Source organism: Palaemon carinicauda, chromosome 4, assembly GCF_036898095.1.
Source record: "Palaemon carinicauda isolate YSFRI2023 chromosome 4, ASM3689809v2, whole genome shotgun sequence".
In the NCBI taxonomy this organism is placed as follows: domain Eukaryota; kingdom Metazoa; phylum Arthropoda; class Malacostraca; order Decapoda; family Palaemonidae; genus Palaemon; species Palaemon carinicauda.
In genome coordinates, this window is record NC_090728.1 from 35267215 (window position 1) to 35285863 (window position 18649).

The 18649-nt window shown below is 30.8% G+C and overlaps 1 protein-coding gene across 1 annotated transcript in view; it reads left to right on the top strand.

Moving 5' to 3' along the window:
* Fnta (farnesyl transferase alpha) overlaps nucleotides 1–18649 on the top strand; it is a 239746-nt gene that overhangs the window by 54503 nt on the left and 166594 nt on the right. The gene's annotated exons all lie outside the window — the stretch shown is intronic.

An 18649-nucleotide genomic window follows, 5' to 3' on the forward strand; every position in this document is an offset into this window, starting at 1 on the left:
GCTAACTTCAAGTGGTTAGTACTATATCCACAGTTTTAGTAATAATATCAGTTCCCATATAAAAAAAAAGGCTCTTGTGCATCCTTATTTATCAAGTCTTAGCAGTTAGAAATTTTATCAACCTTTCAACTAATCATGTTTACCTATCATTATATGTAAACTTAGCTATAGGTTGATCATATACTATTAGCTTAGGTTTAACGTCAAAATACAATCATCTAATATCAAATAAGTGCTCAAGAAAGCCCCTGTCAAGGCACCAATTCAAACAAATCGAACCTACCACAGTATTAAAGTAGACGAAGAGCATAAAATATCCCAACAGTCAGTCAATGATCCCTGCATTAAACGAACGTTATCAAGAGGAGACAAACCTAAATATATTAACCAACAAAACTGATTTAATTACAAGAAACAAAAGTTAAAGGAATGCAGGAATTGAGGAGACAAATAACCACTAATGGATGAAAATTAAACACTATTCAAAATATTTACATACAACGTCTCACAGAACAAAAATTAGAGTCCTAAATTCTACATGATGTTTTATACATATAAATATACAGTTTTGGTTGTGGAATTAATTGACACACAATTGGTTATCTTGTGACTATCATAAATAGGAGAGGCAGGATTTTTTTTAAGCCTATCAACACCACAAAGAAATTAAACACGATAGAACGAACTGATTATAGACAAAGAAAGGTAAGAGACACTAGGTAAAGTTATACCGAAAGTTAACAATGAGCGAGATACCGAAAGTAAATAATTGAAAGTAAAACAGTGTAAAATGGCAACAACTAACAACATACTCCAACAGAGAGGAAAAATACTGAAGTTTAAGAAATATAAATAATCCAAAAATGTGAAGAAAACAATTAAAATAAGGAACTTGACACTATATTTCTTAAGGAGGCGGTACATATTATGCCAAGGTTGGCAGTGTCACAGATGGAGAATTTACCTGAAGAAAGTACACCTGTTGAGGACACTTATCATGAAGATTTATGATAATGATCAAGAGGACAGAAAGCTAGACCATGTCCTGAGACACGACGTTGATCAAGGAGGAGGACAAACTGATACAGTATGTATTGAGGACGAATCAATGGAGACTGATTGGAATTTGGAAAGTATATACGATTGAAAACTGAAAATGGAAAACTCCGTGGGAAGCGGACGTTATGATGAGAATATCCAAGAAAAAATAGGAACCCATAAATCTTCAAGATCTGAAGAAAATAGTGATGAGGTCATTGGGAAAAAAAATGAGAAACCGGAAAGGAAAACAGATTCTCAATAATTCTACACCTTCAAGATCTCAATTGGTGGTTTAAAAGTGAATGGATTAAGATAATGATGTAGGTAAACCAATGGAGCTGTTAACATTGTCTAGGTATTATGGTATAGACATTTATTTATTAAAAGAACATAATGTGAAGGATGTAAAAAACTTCTGAGTTTTCTCGCAATTCATTATGATGTTTTGATAAGTGCAACTGTTCGTATAAATAAGTTTAAATCTATCTCTTATTAGAAAGGAAATGGATAAGAAAGGATAGATAATGGGATCTAAAATTTTTTGTCTAAATCAAAAAATTATAGTAGTGAATAGTTATGCTTCTCTAGATACTGTACAGATAAAATAAGAGAAAAATATAAGAATGAAATTTTCTATTATCTTCGTAAAAATTTTGAAAAGGTAGCTTTTGGTGGCGATTTTAATTGTTACATCTGATACTGACATTAGTACTTGGAAAGATAATCTAGTATCAAAATGATTACACATCTTCATAAAAAAATAGACTAAAAGATGTAACATAAACTTGTGAAGGTCGGATATTCTTCAATATATTTACTCGAGAAAATGCAATGGTTCTAAAAGAAGTCACCTCTATACTAAAGAGCTACTCTATAATATAATAAAGTAAGCTACTGACACTGTACCTGTGGCATTTTCTAATCATTGTATGGTATTAGCAGCATTCAGGAAAGGAAATTTGCAAAAAGGGAAATGATTTTGGAAATTAAATGCGCTGTTACTGGAGACGGAAGGAGTACGTGAATATCTTTAATGCTTTGGAAGTAATTTAAGATTTTCAAAAGACAGTTTTAAAAATATAATTGAGTAGGAAATTTTTGAAAAGGCATTTAGAAATTTCTTCATTAAAGTTGTAGTTTGGGTACATATGAAAGATATGGTTTGATAAATGTATTGCAATATAATTCAAAATATTTATATGGTTTATGATATGTTAGGAATTATGAATATGATGAAATTAAAGCCTTAAAAAGTAAAGTAATTGGCTTTCAAAGTAAACTTTGTGAAGGTGTTAAAGCAAGAATAAAATCTAAGATCAAGTGGAAGGGAAAAAATTATCATAGCAAGTTGCTTGGGAAAGAGAAACTGCATAAAGGTAAATCCTGGTAAGGAAGATAAAAGTTAGAAGTGGAAATATGCTAGCAGATACAAACGTTGTTCATCTCTTTCTTAAAGATCTTTTAAAAGTAGCATAAAGAACAATCATATTTGCTTGAGATGGAAATAAAACTAGATAAAGAAGACAATTAAGTTTTAGGGGAGGTGTGCAGGCGAGCCGTTAGCTTGTAACTGAAAGACTATCGTCAATCACAACTAACTTTACTTCAACAGACAGCGAGCTTTTATAACAACAGTTTCAGTGAAAGAAGGTCACAAAAATCAAACTAATAATACAAGCAGATACAGGTATAAACAAGTTATTAGTGTCAGTTTGTTTATTTCCTTGTTTCCTTTCCTCACTGAGCTATTTTTCCCTGTTTGAGCTCTAGGCTTATAGCATCCTGTTATAGCTTAGCTTGTAATAATAATAATAATAATAATAATAATAATAATAATAACCTCAGATCCATGGTGGTCTCAATGTAAAAGCTTACAGAAACCAATAATATCTGGTCTTGCTTAAAAATTAACTATATATATATATATATATATATATATATATATATATATATATATATATATATTTATAATATATATATGTAACATATATATATATATATATATATATATATATATATATATATTTATAATATATATATGTAACATATATATATATATATATATATATATATATATATATATATATATATATATATATATATATATTTATAATATATATATGTAACATATATATATATATAATATATATATATATATATATATATATATATAATATATATATATATATATATATATATATATATATATAAATTTATATATATACATATATATATACATATATATATATATATATATAAATATATATATATATATATAAATATATATATATATATATATATATATATATATATATATAGTGTGTGTGTGTGTAAGCATATATATAAACGATAGAACTACAGAATTCATCAGTCACATTATCGTATCTCTTATCTCTATAAATGCCCTGTTCCATACGCAAAATCTCTGTTAGCTAATATGTTAACAGATCTCAAATAATCGGATGGAAATTTTGCATATCTTTACTGCTTCTTTCTGATTCATGTGATTATCAACGGAGCTATATCTTGAACATTAGGTTTAACACGATTTTAGATAATAATCATTAGAAATAATACTCTGTGTAACACAGACTGGTGATTTATATTACTCTATTATTCTGACCTTTAGGATTGACATTTTCCTTATATAAGATCCTAGAAGAGGGTTAATCAACTTTATAGAGTACTATTTTGTTGGTTGCTCTTGTTCCTCACTTGTGTAGAAATGAAATTATGCGCTTTGGAGCGACTGGAGATAAATTTTCTGACTCGTAGTTTTTTAGATGAAAAAAGCCTAAAAGGAAATTAAAGATTTCTTGAAATGGAATAACTTTATTCCGTGATTTAAATGTCTTTAGAAGTACACTAACAGCTAAGGAGTCAAATGGTTGAGATTCCAAAGCAGGTTTAAAATGGAGTTTGGAGTTACATACATCCTTGTTTAGAGAATTTTTGAAAGTGGCTCATGATCAACTTCCTCTAACTATAATGTTGTAAAAGTGTTTTTCATTTTTTTTCACAAAGCATTTTAACTATCGTCGATAATTTCAAGTTTGAATATATAGATTTTACTTTAAAATTTTATATCCTTCAGTAAAACGCTTCAAATAGTCCAAGATATATTTCGGGATATAAAGTCTCAAACTGTGAGACTATGAATAACCATTTGCTATTATACCTATGGCTGTTAGGAAAGGAAAGGTCTGGAAAAAATGAAGAAATTGTTCTTATAATGTTAATTGTTAATTGTCCTTACACAAACAAGCTTCCCTTATCTTTTGTTTAAAAGTTAGCTGTGAAAGAGCTTTTTACAAAGCTAAAATTCATATAAAAATGTTTACTAACCCCGGACAACCCTTAAGATTTCAGTTAGTAGAAAAGTAATTCCTTGCGGTCGTCGGTATAGATTATGTCATTATTAACACTAAGATCAAAGAGTGATGGGCTGTTACATTTCTTGATACAAGTGTTGTAAGTCTGCAGGTCGAGAACCTTTGGTCCTCAAAGCCCATTGCAAAGCCATGTTCTGAAGCAGGATTAATAGAGTACTCTTATCAATCCTGGTTCTGAGGGGGTTTATATTGAATTTTGTCTTTGCTTCGGCCTTAGAACCCACTGACTTGAACCGGACGTGTCTTCTGGACTCTTTGATTTGAAATGAGCTAATCTTAATATCGCAATATGTATAGTTTTTTAAGGATACCAAAATGTTAGTGAATGAGAACAGGATGCACTTGGCTGGACATAACTGCGTAAGGTTTCAGAAGTCCCAGATATTTCTGTTACTAGTGAAAACATGTTTCACCTGTGTTGCATATGTTCCATAAATTTTAAGGATGTTGAATAAGTAAGAATCAAATGTTTGTTTCTCTTACATGAAACAAAGAAATCCTTATATCAATATTTCGTATTCAATAAAGTGTATGTCCCTTTGGTGTGTTTAAATGGCGTTTAACAACGCTAAGTAGGACTTTGGCACTTCGTATTTTAAAAATATTATTATCATCTAGCACCGTGAACAAAATAAAACTCCTAGTGGGGGAAAATGGGTGTTATAAATTACATTTCCATCTTAACATGTTGCCTTGTATTTGGAAATTTCAGTCCTTGAGTTTTTTTTTTCATCAGCTTTGTACATTATCCCATACGGTGTATCAATACATCTACTGAAGTTACGTAAAGAGACAGGATTCTTGATTACTATCTTCGATGTATTCAAGGATTCTGTGTAGCCTACGTAAAAGATAACCAGCTGTATGTTATTTGATAATTTTGTTTGCCTGGCAGTATTATGAATCATTCTTGGGATCTTGATATCATCGTATCGCATTTTAGCACCCCCCCCTCTCTCTCTCTCTCTCTCTCTCTCTCTCTCTCTCTCTCTCTCTCTCTCTCTCTCTCTCTCTCTCTCTCTCTCTTGAAAACCATTGTTATGGCACCAGTTCGTGATAGTTAGAGGGGTAATATCTCCCTCTATCTTTCATACATACTCACGTTTAAACCAACATAGATATACCAACATACAAGCCAACATACACTTACTGTCATATGCGCACAAGAAATCAATTATACCCATATAGCGAAAGAAGAACCAAAGTAGAGTTAAGGGGATGATAAAAATAATAAGTATTAGAGAACAGATAAACGAGGCTCAAATAACTACGAAAACAAAGTGCATTTATATTGCTCAGATCTTGCCTTTGTTTTCTATGAGAAAGAGTTTATTCCAGGAGATGAAAATGATGGTCCCAAACATCTATAACGAAAAGATATAAGCCTGTTTCTCAAAAACAGAATTGTTTATTTTAGCTTTCAGACCTCCTTTCCAGCTTTATTCTTTAGTAATCAATATTCGACGAATAAGCAGTCAATTAAATTCTTAATCCCCTGAGAATACAAATCATAACTTCCTGCTTCCCAGAAATATTTTCTCAATGCAATTGTGTTTTGTTTTAGCAACTTTTGAACTTGAAGGGTCGTTTTCATTATCATGCTGTTACTTCAATATATTTAGGCTAGAGTGCTTTCTTGTCTACGTTTAACAATCAGGTGTACAAGATATCCAAGTAAATAGCGTGTAGTCTACTATAATCGGTAAGCCAATCAGTCATTGTTAAAGAATAGATAGTATCAGCTCTTGTAGTAAGTTGAAGTGCAGGTTTACCTTTCAGTTGAAAATTTTGAATTACTTTAAGTCTGCATTTAAATAGTCAGGTTCCTGTTTATTTTGAATCAAGGATATGGGAGTGCCATAGGCTATTGATTTTCACCTTCTCTTTCTCGATCTTGTTTAATTGGAATCCATAAGAAAGTGCAACAAGTGATATGCCGTTGACTCTTCTCAAAGTTATAATCGCTAAGTATGGGGTTAAAACTCCCGATTCCTTGTTCTTCCTCGAAGGTGATTTCCCCTGAAGTCATATAAGAGCTTTCTTATAACATGAACATGTTTTCACGGTTTATATAACTTTAGAATGGCTGGCTTTCTTCAATTTCTGCATTAGGCATAGTTGCCTTATAACATGTTTTACAATATCATTCATTTAAATGGCAACACTTGTTAATTAACATTAAAGAGATACTTCCTTGCATTACCACAAGTCTAAGATACGATTTAGATGAATAATTTAGATCAGAGTATTTTCACAAGCATTGGAGATGTCATTTAACCGTATGCATGATGTACATCAAGTGATAGACCCAAGGTCTATAGTATTCTAAAGACCTTGGATAGACCAACGGCTCGTGGGTGGTTGTTACCCACCCCTCAATGTTGATTATGAGTTGGTCAAAAATGGACAATATTAGCTGTTTAAATACATACCTATATGACAAGTGTATGTATATATATATATATATATATATATATATATATATATATATATATATATATATATATATATATATATATATATATATATATATCAATATTTGTATAAATACACGTATGTACAGTACACCTAATATCCTTGAATCAATGAGGAGTGATACTGAGAAACAAAAACACCTGATGGAAGCCGCACTCAATTATGCAAGATCTGTTGATGTCAATGGGGAAGATGAATTTAAGAGTGAGCACCGAAAAAACCGAACTGTCCAAAAGACTTCATAACAATAATGATTCTTGTTCTGAGTTCAATTTGCTTTCATGTTACAGAAAAGAAATTAATGAAGTGTTAAATATGATAATAAATATGATGGAAATCTCAAATCCTCATTCAATTATTCTTTTAGAAATTATCAATCCGAATGTAACTGTACTGTATATGACCCAGAAAACTTTACTAAGGTCTTGAAATTTTGTCAGAATCGTATCCCTGTGAATTCAGTGACACCATATCTCTGACTGTTGAATTAGAAATTTTCAAGATTTATTTTTCTGATTTTATAGAGCAGTATTTTGCAGTAAATCAGAAAACCATCCATACAAAATTTCAAATTTGAAGCGAATAATTTTATGTTGAACAGGCTGATATAAATGTCTTTTTATAGTTTATGAAATATCTATTTTAAAGTTCTTTATGTCCTTAAAGTGTTTTATTTGAATGTTCATTGCTTATCTTGAAGTATATTTATTTTTTTATTTCCTTTTTTCCTTTCCTTAGTGGACTTTTATTTTCCTGTTGGACCCCTTGGTCTTGAAGCATCCAGCTTTTCCGTCAAGGGTTGTTGCTTAGCTCGTAACAATAACAATAACAATAACAATAACAATATGATAATGATAATGATAATGATAATGATAATGATAATGATAATGATAATGATAATGATAATGATAATAATAATAATCATCTCCTCGTACGCCGATTGACGCAAAGGGCCTCCCATAGAGGATTCATTGGCTAGATTCATCAAAGGATAGCCAGTTCCTTGTGATGTGCAGTGCCTATTATCCACAATAAAACTATTTTATTTCTAATTATTCTTTACAGGACACGTGGCGATGATTACCTTCTCGTATATTAAAATATTTTCTTCTTTAGTTTCATACAATTTTTAAATCACAAATAGATTACGGCATCCTGGTATGACACGTGCGATGGGTTGTTTCCATATAATTTCCACAATTCTTTTACTTCTACATTTACGTTTTAATTTCAATTGAACAGGAATAGAAGTAAGATTCAATTCCAGCAATCCGTACCGCAATATTCATCTTCACTTGGTTTTAAGCGTTGTGTTTCAAATTAATCTATTATTTTCATTTCAGTAAACTGGTAATAGTAATATAACCTGTTGCAAGCAAACAATGAGCTAGCTGATATCTTTATAGAGTTTTCTTAAATATATGGTTATCAAAATGTCACCGATAAAAAAAAAAAGTTTTTTCTTGGTTGAATATAACAAGAACTTTCACCCATTAAAGGTTTAAAGGCCACAAAAAATAATAATAATAATAATAATAATAATAATAATAATAATAATAATAATAATAATAATAATAATAATAATAATAATAATAATACACCTGCAAATGTTGCATTAAGAGCTCATAAAGAACAGCTTTTTCATTATCTATTAAAATTTTTCAAAAATGTTTTTGACTACAAGACCTTCAAGTATGTAAAAGTGAAAGGTCATTCAGCAGGCTGAATCTATTAAAAACTTATTTGCGAGACCGAAAAAAAAAAAAAAAAAAAAACTTTGAAATTATATAATACTGCAAGCTTGTGAAAGTGGTCTAACTGTTCACTTAGATCGTCAAAATTTTGCTGATGAACGAGGCAGCGAAAGCCAGGAAACTAAACATATAAAACCCCACTTTAATTATGAGCAATTGTACAAAAAATATTTTATCGAATGAATCCTCGTATTATTTATTTATTACATTGAAATTAATTATTTGTTTTATTTATTTCTTCTCCTTCCAGCTTGATACTTCTTTTTCATAACTTCAGATCAATGAATTATAGTTTATTTTCTTTACATTATGAAATACTCTCGGCGAAAAATATTGTAGTATAAAAAGTAGAAAAAAAAAATATATATATATATATATATATATATATATATATATATATATGTATATATATATATATATATATATATATATATATATATATATATATATATATATATAGCCTATATTGTATTTAGTTCAACTTTATCAAAATTACTAAGTTGGTCAAAATTGTCTTTAAACATCACCCTCCCCCTAATAATCAGATTGTCTTCAAGCCACCCGTGTGCACATCCTATAAATTTTTTTCAGATTTTTCTAATCATACAAATAATCTAGATCCTAATTCTTTGCTGATATGTAGAATAATTTTTCAAGCTATTTGAATTCCCATATAGCACCTATTCAGGACAAAATTTTTACATACGGAAAAACGATGCGAGCTTTTAAAAGTCATAAGTGTCAAATTTGAAAGTTCATATGAAATTCTCCGTAAAAATATACGGTTCTCAGTCGTATTTCAGTAAGATAAATTTACATGCGACCGTAATCTTGACCGTACTTTATTTATAGGTTGGTGACTGTAATATCACTCCTTAAAGTCAAAATATCCGTTTTTAAAACGGTAAATGCCTGGAAAAGAAGTTATTCCAGGGTTTTTATCGTTTTTAGTGGCAAATTTTTAAGTGTAGTTTCATGTTTCCGAAGAAGACACTAAACCTTGGGGTAAATTGTTTTAATGTCCTTTGACTAATGAAACTATTGTCTCTAAGGTTTATGAGTTTATGGCCATATTATAATACTTCAGTAATTTCATATTCCAATTAATTTTGGAATAATTTCTTATTCAAAGTTCTTTGTGTAATGTCGATCTTACCATATTCAACATAACAATAAAATAGGAAGAGTTGCAAAAGTATAAAAGATCAATAATGGTTATTAACATCTATTCGTCACCAAGAGAAAGAACAATCAGGTGCTAAACCATTTGCCTACAGATCAAAAATTAGTCAAAGTAGATTTTTAATTCGATTATCTTTATCTTTTCTCTATCTCCTATATTGTTATAAGCAACTCGTTTTTTCAAATATTGTTACTACAGTGTTAAGTATGCTTTCTTCTTTTGGGCCCCACTTTCCTACATACCGTTATGTGAATGCAACTTGTTTGCCATAATATTGTCCTTACGGAAACAGTAAAATGGATCTAAATGCTGGAGATTTTGAAGGCCACAAAATATCCTACTTCCAAAGATATTGCTAAAAGCTTCATAGAAAGACTTATGAGGGAGACTTCAGAATGGAAAAATCCGGCCTTGTCGTGTAACGTAACTTGAAAGAATCGCATTTTATACCAGAAATAATAAAATGATAATGTTCTGAGAAAAATCTCCACCAGAGGTGAAAAGATTACTGGTACTTTAAAGAGAGTTTTCGATTGAATTTCAAAGCAATAGTCTAGAATACAACGATCATAATAAGTGAATTATTATCGCATACAACAGGAGACCATGAAACATCAAAGGGATTATTAGAACGTGCATCCAGAAATAAGTAGGCATACTTTTCCACAAGTAACCCTACACTATATCTGACAAAATGTAGGGAAAACAGTAGATATCTGGAGTGTTTAGTTAATGTTAACTCTTAAAAAATATGTTTTCTTTAATAATGATATAATTTAAAAGTATCATTGAAAATATGATATGATTGGTGATAGTTTCACATGATGAACATGAGATAATATCAGGAATTACGAACCCCAGATAATGCCAAAGATTCTGGGATTTCTCTCTCTCTCTCTCTCTCTCTCTCTCTCTCTCTCTCTCTCTCTCTCTCTCTCTCTCTCTCTCTCTCTCTCTCTCTCTCTCTCTCTCTCACAAACAGAAGGATAACACCCGAGAGGTGTAAGGCAATTAGATTCAGCCCCAATTTTCAACACAACACAATACCTTATCTCAGAAACAGCATTGAAATCTTGAAACTCGTTTATGCACAAAATATGGAATTTTGTTTTAAACAGCGTAAAATCTTACTAAAAGTGTCGTTGATTATTTTTCAAAGTAAATAACCTATTATAAATGTATCCACCAACTCATAATTCTTAACGTTAGAGGATTTGACAATTTACCTAAAACTAATTTTTTATTTAGTATTTTTGTGTTTCTTTTTCAACTTTCATTCAATAACTGTTTTGAACATGTAAATGTTAATCTAATGAACACCATTTTCTAGTTACGTTTACTTGCAGTTATCAATGTAAATTTGATCAGATAAATTTGAAAGATTTTAACCCATTAGACTAAAAAAAAAAATTTGAATTGCGAGTTGAAAAGCAATTTTATCTTTAGAGTAATACTTTGCGGAATATTAATATTTTCCAAATGACAATTTTAAATGATATAATTAAAAAAAATCTAAATCTCAAAACAATTAGAATTTTTAAAGTTAGTTGTAATGTTTGGTATCATACATGTTCTTATTATAGAATATTCAAGCCATGTTCAGGTAATTAACTTGGCTTTGAATTGACAGAACTTTTGCTGAATATCAGCTGTGAGAGATGTGATATTATGTAGTTTAAAGACGTCACATTTTTCAAATAAAAATTGTCATTGATTACACCTCTCGATAAAACCCTTTTCGAAGTATAAGTTCACTGTTCATGAGTAGAATGTTTAAACACATTATAATGATTAGATTCATCTCACATTATTACTCAAATGGCCTCAAGCTCACTTAGCAATGGAACGATGGAAGAAAGGGTAAATCTGGGAAAGGTGTCACTTGGTCATAACCACAATGTAATGTACAGACTTCCTTTTTTCTGACGTATGGTGGTACAGATGCAAATTCCTCTTCGTAAATGTAAGACACGATAGGTCCATCTATAACTGGTAATTCGGCAATTTTGTAATCCATCTGTAAAATGTTTCAGCTGCCTAAAGTTAAGACCAACTCACTAGACTTAGCACATTTTTTTCCTTGTAGATCTGATGTAATTTCTACGTTTCCAATGAAATCTGGTATAACGGGTACTGACTTGGATTCACCGGAGAACAGGGTAAACCAATTATTACATCTTTAATTGTTGGAATTGAGTAATCTGGTTGCTGTGGTTTTGCCTTACAAATAAAGGTTGTCATTGATTACACCTCTCGATAAAACCCTATTCGAAGTATAAGTTCACTGTTCATGAGTAGAATGTTTAAACACATTATAAGGATTAGATTGATCTCACATTATTACTCAAATGGCCTCAAGCTCACTTAGCAATGGAACGATGGAAGAAAGGGTAAATCTGGGAAAGGTATCACTTGGTCATAACCACAATGTAATGTACAGACTTCTTTTTTTCTGATGTATGGTGGCACAGATTCAAATTCCTCTTCGTAAATGTAAGACACGATAGGTCCATCTGTAACTGATAATTCGGCAATTTTGTAATCCATCTGTAAAAGGTTTCAGCTGCTCAAGGTTAAGACCAACTCACTAGACTTAGCACATTTTTTTCCTTGTAGATCTGATGTAATTTCTACTTTTCCAATGAAATCTGGTATATCGGGTACTAACTTGGATTCACCGGAGAACAGGGTAAACCAATTGTCACATTTTTAATAATTGGAATTGAGTAATCTGGTTGCTGTGGTTTTGCCTTACAAACAGGTTAACTTTTCCATATGAGTAAGCTTTGCAAGGCTCTGTCTTTATCAAATACTGGAATGAAGTAAGTTTGTTCCGGAAATCTCTTGTTGATTATTATAGTTTTATTTATATTCCAACTTCTGAGCAAAATAGCGCAGACAATTTGAAAGTTCCACTTACTGACGAAAAGTGAGACTGTTCCAATTCCTGAATTATTTGAGATTTTTATTGAAGGATATTTGCTGAAGTCACATCGCATGTATATTTCTTCGAAGTTCTTCGTGCAATTTTTGTTCGTCTAGAAACACTAAAAAGGCACTTGGGATTGCTAATCTTTCCTCATCTTATGTTAAATTCAACAACATTTGTGATTTTTATTCTGATGTCACTACTAGCATACTTGTCCAGAACAGTTTTGAAAAAAAAGTCTAAGAATCAACCAAAATGAAGTTAAAGTGGACTAAATCTTACTTCCCAACAAATTAGAAATTAGATTTTTTACATTTTATATTATAAAAAAGATAAATTGCAACTTCACAAATAAGATAATAATCAGGATATTTTTTACAATTGACTGATACCTGTCTGTGCAAAACGTAGCTCCGGGTCTCCTGAGTGCAAAAATGAAACTAAAGCCAAATGAGCAAAAGCTTTCGTTAATGGTTCTTACTTAAATATAACCCCTAACCCCCACACCTTCCTCTCACCCTAAAAGTTAGCGTGCAAAATGACAGAGGGGGAGGGGAGTTTCTTGTGGTAGTATATGATCCAGAGGGGTACCCCAATAGCGTGCTTTTAAACGGTGTTTATGCACACGATATGGTGCTTTGGCAGCTAAAGCTCAAAATGTGAAATTATTTCAACGTGTCTAAATGAAGATTGAAACTTCAAAGGTGCTAAATTATTCTCACGAGGTTCTTGCTGTCGGTCATTTTTCATCTTCTTCCGTAAAGATCATTAAGAATGCATCATTCCTGATGATTTCCAGATGATATAGTTCTGTTTAGTGAATCGTAGGAGGAATTGCAAAAGCTGATAGAAGATTTGAATAGAGAAAGCAAAAATTTACGACTGAAAATGATTATGAGTAAAACTAAGATAATGTTCTATGAAATGGCAAAGACAACAAATAAGAGCTATGGAGATTATAAATGAATATACGTACTTAGAACAGGCATTAAAAACCCCAGGAATCCTGAACGTAGGTCATAACTATGTAATCATTCAGATTCTAATTTTTACCCAAACCATATTCTTGAATGATTTTCCCTTGAATCTGCAGAACAGAAAGATACTTTTATTGTTACTTAATGAAGTATCACTTTGATACGACACTCGTAATATAAAAATTAAGGTAAAACTGTACAAATAATGTCGACCTTTTTTGCCGGCCTTCTTATATATGTTTCTTTTCAGTAAAAACTTCTCATGTATTATCTTTTTATTCAAATAGAAAATCGTTTCTTTGATGATTTGGAATAATTCGATACTGGTCTCCATATCGTGTTTTTATTAACCCTTGATATTAAATGTTGAGATAAACCTTATTGTCAAGTAGCCTATCTGAATTTTAAGAGTTCAAGTTAAAGTTGCTAATATTCCAAATAAACAAAGGATAACTATCATCATTTGAACCTTCAGCCAAAAAAACTATATGGCACCTATAAATGTATGTTCACACATCGAAAATCTACAAATTATTGGCAACTAAGAAATGGTCATGTTATTATTTTTATCTCCAGATAATTATTAAACTTTCTCCATTTCACCATGATAATTGTTTTAGTGTTATTTCGTTCCGAGTCCCACCAGATATCTTGTTTCCCAGTTACGATATATATATATTATATATATATATATATATATATATATATATATATATATGTGTGTGTGTGTGTGTGTGTGTGTGTGTGTGTGTGTGTGTGTGTGTACGCGTGTGCGTGTGTTTGTGGATAGATAGAGATATACTCTATTGCCTTTATGATGTTTGTGTTATTTTTATTTAGTACCTCGTAAGCCTACCATTTCAATTACTCTTAAAAAAAATAGTTGAAATGGGCATGTTTGCCCTGTATTATCCACCATCTATGCGTACAAAGAAATGATAATGTTACAGCTAAATAGTTTAAACAAATAAGGCCAAAGCTTCATTTACTATTTAAAGCTTATTCTGTATTTACTGGATGCTGACAGTGGTAGCGCTAACTTATAGAAAAGGTCTTAACCCGATGGAGGACATTCTCCCTGAAATCATCTATTCTATTGGATAATTTTGAATTGAAAATCCAAACCATTCTTGCTAGGATTTTCTGTTAGAGAGGCTATCTTCCTAGTAACAAAATGGGTTCATGTAGGTTGTTCTCGCTTTGTTTATCAATTATCTGTCAATTATTTATTGCCTTGTTAGCTTCACTGGTTCACTGGGCTATTTATCCTTGTTGGAGCCCTTGGGCTTATAGCATCCTGCTTTTCCTACTAGTGTTGTAGTTTTGATGATAATAATAATAATAATAATAATAATAATAATAATAATAATAATAATAATAATAATAATAATAATAATAATAGATGCCTTTTTTATTTATTTGGTCTCAAGATTAGTTGTTAATAGGTTTAAGATTAGGTTAGGGTAGGTTAGGTGAGCGCCATCGATGAAAAGGTGACTGCAAATACAATTGGGTCTGCTACTTCAGCGATATGATTTCCCATTTCCTTATTTCATCTAGCATCGTATCCATTCATGTAGTGTCATTCTGTTGATTCTAAGCTGCCTAGCAATCTTGTTTATTCAAACCCTATCATTATGCAAGGTAACGATCAGCGATCGTAGAGATAATGTGCTGTACGTCCGTCCTTTTTTCATCTTATCTCCGAGAATTTATTGATTTTCCGCAATTGTGTAATTTTATATCAAAGGAGACAGCACAGGGGAATGGTTTTATCTTTTCTTATTGTGTTTTCAACAATCCTTCCTTCTTGTGTTTTCCAAAGCAATTATATCATATCTTGTATTATCTCCCTTTATTTCTAGATTAAAAACTCTGTGTCATTCCATTATCAATTCTCTACTTAGATTTTTTAATGTATAATGTATTTTTTATTATTTTTTTTATCAATAGTTTATGTATTGCCAACCGCATAGCTATAGCATAATGAAAATATATATATATCTTTTGTATATCAAAAGAATAAGGCGTTGACTGATTATCGACATTAACTAGAAGAGTTTACAAAGCTTGTTTGAGCATTTATGCAAATGCATTCTTGTTTTGAATAGATTGTGTTAAAACTTATAAGAGAAAAAAAAAAAAACTAACGAATTCAGAATTTTTATGCTTAACAGTAACCTCCCAAATATGAGAGGTTAGAGCTGAAATATTTATTTCGTTTCCCCTGTCAAAGAATACTACAAACAATCTAGGAATTTTAGGAATGGTAGAGTATTATACCAAGTGTGTATACAATTGCTCAGTAGAACACATAGCTGGCTAGTAGTAGTTAACATACTATTTTTTTAGGTAATGGTCAAAGAAGAGCATTTGATATTATCCAGAAAGCATCATTGACTCCTACAATTTTAATTTTTCTCGATTTCACAGACAGGTTTTACTTCTCTAGTTTATAGTCCATCATATTGAAACACTTATAAGACCATTGGCAGAAATTTGTATTGGCGGTAAGTTCCTGGCAAAAAAAAATTATTCAGTTGTGGCCCAAAATTGTGCTAAATCCGCTAAATATCCTACCTCTTGAAATTTGTCCTAGAAGGTTACACATGTATCATCATATTCTACACAGTCCTTGCCAGAAATTTCTATAAACACCATCTCAGGAAATTCATCTATTTACCTTCCAGGGATGTATGTATAATATTTTTTAAAAAAGGTTTCATAAGGTAACTTTGTCAGCTTAGCTGACTTCTGCATAAGATAAGGGCTAAATATGGGTTGTCAGTTGCCGCCACCCACCTTACGGGATTTTGGAGAAGTGAGTGTACATGACATTCTGAAACAAAATTTAAGAAGTAACTTCTTCAGCTGGCTGAGCCCAATTTTAGGCCGTTTAATGTTTTGGGTATGAAGACCTTTAATTGAAAGAATTTTTGTACGCTAATCTAGCCAGAGTTTGATGATACCCACCAGCATTAAAGAATCATTGTTTATACACTTCCTAAGCAAGAACATTAGAAGATTTTCTAACTTCTTTAATGAACTATGTTTTATTGTGGCTTCATAATGATGGAAACTTGCATGTAAATTTTTCAACCTGAGAGGTATGCACAGGAAAACGCTTGAATAAAAATTGCCATGCTTTACACGTAAAAGGACAATATGTAAGACAAAACTCCCGTTGAATTTCATCATCATCAAGTTCCTCGGAAGCTATTTCAGAAAATAAATATTAATGGAATCCCTGGAAAAATCTTTGCAAATATGTGCATGGATTTAAACATCTGTTGATTATAACTTATGTACCCAAGGGATGCAATGGGATTTCTCGCTTTAAGTAATATAAAAAATATATCTTTATTATAATTACATATGTAGGCGAGTAGGTTCTGAAGTTTACCAACCAAAATCAAATAGAAAGTTGATAGAAAAATATTTATTAATTAAAAAACAACAATGGATTGACTCAATCATTCCAATAAACAATAGATAAATTGATACTGGTGTCATTTGGTGTATTATCACCTGAGACGTATGGGAACATACCTGATATTCTGAATACCCTTTGAGATACTATTAAAAACTGAGAATTTACGTGTAATATTCTTACAATGTTATTTATACTAAACATTATCATGAAACCAAAAGAATGTAAATTAATTAAGCAAGCAATTTAGCATATTATTATGAGATATGTGATAAAACATTTTTGGAAATATATTTAAGAGAAGTCCGGAATTACAAACTTTCACTCAAATCTAGTGATCCTTTAAGTAAATTAGCGAGAAACGTTATGTTGCATTAAATTCTATGAAGTATTAATGTATTAAAAACAGTCTTAGTGGTATTGATATAGATGTGTTGTGAGGAATGCCGTTACCTCCCCCAAAAATCAATGTTGCCAAGTGATTTTAATCTTAATGACAAGCTCCAAGACTTCCCGAATAATTGCTAAACAATACACTAGAAAATTCCTGATGAATGTGCATTTTGAAATTTGAGTTCTGGTAATATTGTTAGGGTAACTATAGGTTTTTATTAAAAGGCATATCCTTTAATATTTTTCTATCGAGTTTTAAGTTTCCCAATTGTCTCGGAGAGAGAGAGAGAGAGAGAGAGAGAGAGAGAGAGAGAGAGAGAGAGAGAGAGAGAGACTCAGGCTTTGTACAAGGGTGTTCTGTTCAACATGAAGGAATTGTCAAACACCTATTAGAGTTTGGTTAGTGAATTTTGTAAAGGCAAGAGTATATCTTGTCCAATCTTAATATCATCTGGTTTTTTTTATATTTTTTTTTTTTTTTTTTTGTGCCCATGATTAATTGTGTATAATAGTTATTAGTCAAAATATTGCAATGTCATTATCATTCTTGCTTAACAGTTACAATTCTTATTCTGCAGTATTCAACGATATTTTGTATCTAATTTTAGTCAATTATTTCATGTAATTCTACGTGAGCTTTGATGAGTGGTCCTATGAAACATTTTACTAAGTTCGCTTAATCCTATCTCAGAGTCTTTTCAATTTGCATTGAGAAATTTGAGATTAAAAACTGATAGAAATGACTATTATTTTTAGCTTTTGTTTAGATGGTGTCAATAATTATAAAAAAACTCAATTATACTTTTTTGTTTCTCTTGGATGAATAGTTTTTTAATGAAAAGTACTTCAATACAAAATTAAATCACTCATCAACTAACTCTCTAGTAGCTATCATTTCTTTCAGAAACTTACTTATTACCTTAGAAAAATATTTAATTTTAACAAAAATGGGGACAGTTTATCTGAATGATTTGTATTATACATGAAATATATAGGTTATGTCTTTTAGTAGGGTAAATGTATGGTCATTTTACATTTTTTTTCCCTTAATGGTTACTATTGTCTACAGAAAGTA